We start from the raw sequence: 7500 nt of genomic DNA, 5'->3' as shown, positions 1-7500 counted from the left end.
TCTCTCTCTCCCTCTCTCTCTCTCTCTTTATCTATCTATCTATCTATCTATCTATCTATCTATCTATCTATCTCTCTCTATTTATCTATCTCTCTCCACTGTATTTCACCCCTCTTCCCCCCTCTCTCTCTCACTTTCTCTCTCTCTCTCTCTCTCTCTCTCTCTCTCTCTCTCTCTCTCTCTCTCTCTCTCTCTCTTAACTTACTTTCACTTCACTCCGCCCCTCTCTCTCTCTATTCGGGGGCTCGCGTGGCCTAGAGGTTAAAGTGTTCGCCTCTCATTCAAAGTTTCCGGGTTCGAATCCGTGTATTGACGTAAAAGTTTCTTCTCTAAATCTGTCTCTTTTCCCCCCCTTTCTTACTCTCTAGCAATGTTCTGTCGCCTGCTTTCGTCTCCACTTTCTGCCCCCACCCTCCTCACATCCTTTGCCCCCTCCTCTGGGCGCCTGACTCTTTCCTCAGCCTTCTCCTCGGCTTCTTTTTACTGCTGTCTTTTAGCCACACCCCTGATCTTCTGATAGTGATAGGAAAGATCTACATCTAGCCTTCTCGGACAAGGGCGAAAAATCTCGGAGGTTCCGTGTGCAAGTTGTGCACGTTTAAGATCCCTTGGTGGTCTAAAATCTATAATAGTTGGCTTCGGCCGCCACCCGGGTAAAATTAAAACTTTCCTACCAACAGAAAATGTTTAATGTATCCCGTACGCTCATATGACTTATGAAGTTGCAAGCGTTGTAAAAAATTTACTAAAAAATAAACTTCTTTCTCTCTCTCTCTCTCTCTCTCTCTCTCTCTCTCTCTCTCTCTCTCTCTCTCTCTCTCTCTCTCTCTCTCTCTCTCTCTCTCTCTCTCTCTCTCTCTCTTCACGTTCTTACGCCTCTGCCCCCCCCCCCCCCATTCTCTCTCTTTCTCTCTGTCCTTGTTTGTCTATCTCTCTCGCTCTCTCTTTCTTCTCTCACTTTTCCCCGTTCTGGCTAGCTCTGTCGCTTGATCCTTGATGAATTTATATTATGTATACATAAACAATACCAGAATATAATTGATCGTAGAGAGCCAATTCCTGTTAAGTTCAGCGAGCTAATTAGAAACAAAAACTTTTAAGTACTTTGAAATATTGACCTCCTTGTTCTTGCAAATCAAATCTCTCTGCATCTTGAGAATTATTTTTTTCAAGAAGTTCAATATTAAATCTGATGATTCTAACCCCTACTCCTATATATCGGCCTTAACCTGATTTATCGCTCTTAGGAGGTGGTATGATCAAAAAAGCTTCTCCCTCAACTAGGATGGGGAAATGAAATCATTTTTATTTCTGAAACTTACACCGATTGAAGTTGCACATTAGCAAGGATTGTAACTGGGGAAAAAACCAAGATGAGAGAGCTTCAAATTGCACCACCCCTGAAATAGATGATTGACTTGGCATCAGAGATAGACTTTGTATTATAATTGTTATTATCTTTAATTAAGTCAATGGCATCAGTAAACAGTCGTCTGTAGCAGACACCAGACCCCAAGATGGACAGAGTGAGTTCAGCCTATCATTAATATTTTGTGTCTCGAGGGAACAATCCAAGGCAGATTTTGTAGAAGTTGCCTGACAGTCGTTAGATGTATTAAAACTAATCTTGGTAAGAACGATAGGTTATTATTATCATTATCATTTAATTGCTTTTGATCCATTTAGGATGGAGTTGAAGCAAAACCAGGGTCCCACGTGACAGCCATTGCAGAAGAATAGTTTAAAAGAAGTGAAAAACATGGTCTTAGAAGAGAGAAAACTAACTGTAAGAAAACTTGTAATAAAGACAGGGCTGCATTACGGGTCTGTTGAAAATACCCTTCATAATTGTTCAGACATGAATAAGATTTCAATGCCATAGGTTCACAAAGAAGCAAGGCAAATATGTGGCATGGTGCTGAATTCAGGCTCTCGTCAGAATAATGAAATCGGATAATCAAGAAATTTGTTTTTGCTTGTTCAGCTTTTTAAACTTGTTTCTTCTCTATTTACAAAATACATTTCTGGGTGGGTTTTACTGAAACATTTTGATCAAAGTCACAAAGCATGTGAATTTGCAGTTCCAAGTACACTAAAGCTCTGGAAGTGAACAAATTTTTGAGGCCATTTTCTCGCTAATTTTATCTTTGACACCAGGCGACCCACATCTACGTCATTTACGAATACATCGACTTCTATTTTAGATAGATGGGTGTTTTTCTTCATCTAAAGCAAGGCAAATGAACAGGTTTTAAGGTGATACCACTAACTCCATATGTCCAAATGCTGGCGAGCGCCTGATTAAACTGCGCCATGACACAATTTTACAGCTAGAGACTGTGGATATGAAATCCCGATGCACCCAGTTTTCCCCAGATCATATCCAATTGACGTTTTGTCTTTTTCCAAATCTCCAAATCTAAAGAATCTTTTCAAATGGAAACAGCTTGCTTCTGAAACAGACATTACTGAACACGAAGAAGACTAGTTCCAACAGTAGGGTAGAGGCTTTTAACGTCCAGGATTTTCAAGGTCATCCACAAGTGGGAAAAATGTGTTCTTGTAGCTGGAGATGAGGTGGAAAATGACAGTTCTGAGAAAGAATAAGTCACTGCCTTTGTTCTTTTCTTGTTTAGGCTGCAAACGTTTTGATCGCCCCTCTTATCACGCAGGTTTAGAGGGGCAGCTTGGCAACTGGATGGCCGTAAATATTTGGCAGCTGATGCTTCTTGGAGATTTGATCTACCAGAATCTGTTTGATTTTTAGGTTAATTAGGTCTCGAACTTGTATTCTTCACTGTGGTATAACGTCAAGGAGCATACGACGATAACAATAATTATTCTAATACCCCATGACAAAACACCGAGCTTCTGTCTGGTCCGAGGCTGTTTATGGCGGCTCAGGGGAGGGGGATAAAAGAGCCAGAGAGTGTAGATGACAGACCAGTGTTTTGTAAACACAAGAGTGATCCCCGAGAGATTAACAATCCAGCTCATTGCTGACACCATTGGGGAGCACTGGGCACGGGAGGGAGGGAGGCATAGATATGCTGGTGGTAATTGGGCTGTCGGTTTGAAAGTTTTTGTTTTTTTAAAAGACGACACCAACTTTTGAAAGAAAGCCAACAAAAAAAGCCAGTAGCCCAAAGAGAGTGCAAATAAATTTAGAGTAACAGAAATGTGGTTTCTGGAATACTTGGATGGACAAAAACTCCTTGACCATTTTGCCCTCACTAAATGAGAGAGATGTAAAAAAAAGGATGAAAAAACTCTCAACAAAACTGAGTAAAACGAAGAACAAGTTACCTAAAAAACTTAAACAGATGGATGACCGTGACAAATCTGAACAATACGTTTTTTGGCAACACTAGGGCAGAGAAATCAGTGTGGCAAGCATTACCGCTGATGACTATTTCAGATCTGGCTTTCCATGTTGTTGTTGTTGTTGTTGTTGTTGTTGTTGTCGATCCAGCAACAGCTGGGCTCTCGCCCTTCTGTCCAATGCCATGTAGTGATAAGTGCAGGTTTGCTGCAGTTGCTGTAATGTTCCATAGAGTGTGTTGTCAATGTTAGGTCTCGGAGGGAGAAGGGTAGCTCTGATGTCATTTAGGGCTGTGCAGTTGAACAGGTGATGCTCCACTATCTCATATGCATAGTCACACAAGGGACACATTGGAGGAAGTTCTGGGTTTATTCTGTTTAGGTGGAAGTTGAGCTGTATATGTTCTGTTCGTAGGCGGAAGATCGTGGTCTGTTTCTTTCTCTGAAGGCGGTTGATATTGTCATTCCTTTTTGTTGTTGTCATAATGTGTTTGAAAACTGCTCTGCCTGTCTTTCCCAGGGCCCGTCTGTTCATCCAATCTTCTTTGTTGTTGCTTTTGATGTTTTGTTTTGCAGTTTTGTATGAAGTTGGAGTGTTAGGTTGTTCCTGTCTAGATCCCCGTTTGGCAAGTGTGTCTGCTCTGTCATTTCCAGGTATGTCTGAGTGTCCGGGGACCCACTGCATTACTAGATTGATGCCTCAGGATGTTATCAGATGATGGGATCCAAACAGTATATGGGTCAAATCTTGGTTTACATGATGGTCATTTTCTATGGCTTGTAATACTGATAGTGAGTCAGTGAAAATCACAATACTCTGTGCTTTTCCGGGATGAGTGTCAAAAACTGTGCGGATATGGTACAGTGCTGTTTCAATTGCCATCATTTCTGCATCGTAGTTGTTGCATTTCTCTCCACAGGCTGCAGAGATCTCATTGGAACTTCCATCTGGGTACTGTATTAGTATTCCATATCCGGCTTTGGTTGTGCCTTTGAATGCTGAGCCGTCCGTATAGACGTGTATCCAGTCATCTGAATAGCTGTCGATTGTTTGATGTGATGCAAGCATCAGCATCACTGGGTGTGAAGATTGTGTGCTCCTGACTTTGAGAGATATTGTAATGATTGACTTTTTTAAAGAAAGGTGGGGAGGGATGTTTTGGTTGACTCTTTTGGTTTCTTTTCTGTTTTGTGGTAGATTGTGGCTCTCCATTAGTTCTGTGATATGATGCATGATTGACTTTTTTTGAATTCGTTTCTTTGGTTTCCATGTTTCTACTAATTTCCTGTTTGGGTGGTTGGGGTTCATTCTTTTAGTTCTTTCATGTAGCTCCAAAACTGCTTTATCTCTGCGGATTCCCAGGGGTTCAACATTTGCAAGGATTTTGCACGCGGCGGTAGGTGTGGATCTCATGCCACCATTTATAAAACGAAGGGCATTGTTTTGGACCTTGTCAAGGGTGTTGCAAGTAGTTGTACTGCACATAGTGAGTAGGCTATTGCTGTATTCCAGGAAAGATCGGACATAACCAAGGTAAAGAGCTCTCAGAGTTTGTTTGTCTGACCCCCATGAACTGCTCGCGAGTTTCTTTAAAAGTTGGAGTCATTTTTTTTGCCTTGTTCCTTATGTTCTCCACTTGGCTTTTCATGGTTAGCTTATGGTCAAGTTTAATTCTTAGGTAAGTTGAATGTTCTTCTTTGGGGAGACTTTCATTTCCTATCTTTAGTTTGAGATTTTCTTTGGCTGCTTTATGGCTCTTCGTAAAGATAGCGTATACTGTTTTCGTGCAGTTTATTTTAAGTTTCCATTTATGACAGTAATTATGGAGCCTCTTGAGGTCTTCATTTAATTTCCCTGCTCCTACTATCGTGCTGTGATGTGTCTGCCAGAGAGCAAGATCATCGGCATAAAGAATCTTTTCTGATTTCAGCACGTTTGTTACATAATTAAAGAAGATCAGGAACAAAGTGCAACTGAGACAGGAATCTTGAGGTAGGCCTTCCTCGAGGACTTCTCTTGACGAGTGGGCATTGTTTACCTTGGTTTCAATGTTTCGATCAGACAGGAAGAACTTGATCCATTTGTAAAGTTTGCCATGTATCATGAGGTCCATCAATTTCATGAGTAGGCATTTTCTCAACACTCTGTCGTATGCCTTTTGGAGATCTACAAAGATGGCGACAGTGTGTTTACTCTCCTGAAATCCTTCCTGGATGTTTTGACTCAGTTTAAAAAGTTGATCTTCTGTGTTGCTGACTTTTCTGAAGCCTGCTTGGTGTAGGTTTAAGCTGTTAGTATTTTCCAGGTACCAATAGAGGCGGTTGTTTATCATTCTTTCAGCAAACTTACCGACACATGATGTTAATGAGATGGGTCGGTAGCTTTTCGCTTCTCCAGGTGTGGCTTTCCATGATAATGTTGACGACGACGACGATGATTGTGATGCTGAGTCCATGATTTATGAAATCCCAGAATACTCTCTGCTCCCAGACGGACCTGTCTCAGAAATAATGTTTATATGTTAGTGGTGGTGGTTGGGGGGTCTGTACTTCTTTACCTTGTTCTGTTAAAATATACTGTAAGAATATGATTTTATTATGCTGTTTAGTAAACCGATTGTTTGTTCAAGCAACTCATATTATGCAAACAAAATTTTGGGTACCGAAAAGTCTTTCTTAGACGATCTTGCAAATTACTTGGAAAAAAATTAATATTATTATTATTATTCTTTTACCAGATTCTATACAGCTACTTGTGCCACAGTCTTTAACTTCACTCTTGCAAAATATTTTGAAGACTCAGATATATTAAGCAAAGCTTCTGCCTGACAGAAAGAAGGCATGCATTATGCATTAGGGAGTGATATCTTCTATGTTATGCTGATTGGGATTTTTTTAAAAAAAGAAGTCAAATCTTGTTGAACGACTGTGGCAAAATGCGGTATCTCAAAGACCACTTGTGCAAAGTTTCCTCTTGACATTTTATGCTGTCAAGAAAGAAAAAAAATGCTCAAACAAAGTAACTCTAACCTGTAGTTAACTTTAATTTATGAAACATTCTCTAAGTCCTGCAAAATTCTCTCTTTTCTGCAGACTTTGGTGGGGGCGGATGTAATAGATTTCGTTACCTTTGCAGTAGACCATCAGAAGCTATGCTCTACCATAGGGAAAATAAAAAACAAATAAAAGTTCTATTTGGAATTAATCCATTTGCGCACTTTGCAAATGAAAAATATAATAATTTAGATATGTTTTATCTTTGCCCCTATTGTGCAAAGCTGCGTCTACTTATGGAACCTCGAATCACGTGTCTCCGAAACGACAGAAGGAGAACCTTTGCGTCACGAGAGGCTGACATTTGGTTAAGACTAAATCTTTGTACATAAACAGCAGGTATCTTTGCGCTTGCAGTATTGACAATGGCAGTAGACGTGTGTGCTGTTACGGTAGAAGGTGGGGTTGGAGGACAGTTGGGTTGTTTTTTTTTACATTGTGTGTGTGTGTGTTTAACCCTAGGTTGTTGTTTTTTGGGGGGGGTGGGTGGGGGTGATGCAGATGGCAGGGTAGCATGATTTGATATTTCATTGTTTCCATAAAGATACGTTGTACCACTTGCAAGAATTTAGCATGATGTGTCAATTTAGCAAGTCTTTCGAAATTGCTCTTTCTTTCTTTCTACTTGGTCTTCTCTTTCTTCTTCTTCTTCTTCTTTTTTTTCAAACAGTGCGACTTCAAGAATAATTAGGTAAGGAGTAAGAATCTATTCCGGAAAAGAAATTTCCCATTTCCCAGACGTCCCAGGAGAGAAAATGTCAGCGCAGTTTGTCTTGTAGGAGACAGACATCGCCTGGGGCGACTGGGATTTGGAAAACTGGTATCACATCTCGTTCAGTATGTAATGTGTTCTTTAACAAACTGGACTGAAATGGAACACCACTCTGCTTGCACTGAAGGCTTATTGTTTTCAAAGAATGTTCCCCAAACCCTTAACCTCTGTACACTTTGGATCCCCACCCCCCTTTACATTTTTATTTTGGTTTCTTAGTATACTCTAGTCTGGTCTCCTTTTGAGTTTTTGTTTTGTTACATTTTTTTTTTCTCATTTTTTTTAAACGTATGTATTTATGTGCATGTGCGGTGTCAGGGAAGGGAAGACGTGATTTTTTTCGGGTCAGGGGG

At 40.4% G+C, this 7500-nt stretch overlaps 1 long non-coding RNA gene across 1 annotated transcript in view; it reads left to right on the top strand.

Moving 5' to 3' along the window:
• Positions 1-7500, top strand: part of LOC101863478 — a 162527-nt gene that overhangs the window by 90571 nt on the left and 64456 nt on the right. The window lies entirely within an intron of this gene.

The sequence above is a fragment of the Aplysia californica genome, unplaced genomic scaffold (assembly GCF_000002075.1).
Source record: "Aplysia californica isolate F4 #8 unplaced genomic scaffold, AplCal3.0 scaffold00019, whole genome shotgun sequence".
Classification (NCBI taxonomy): domain Eukaryota; kingdom Metazoa; phylum Mollusca; class Gastropoda; order Aplysiida; family Aplysiidae; genus Aplysia; species Aplysia californica.
The sequence above is the reverse complement of the archived record's forward strand: the minus strand, read 5'-3'. Positions and strand labels throughout refer to the sequence as shown.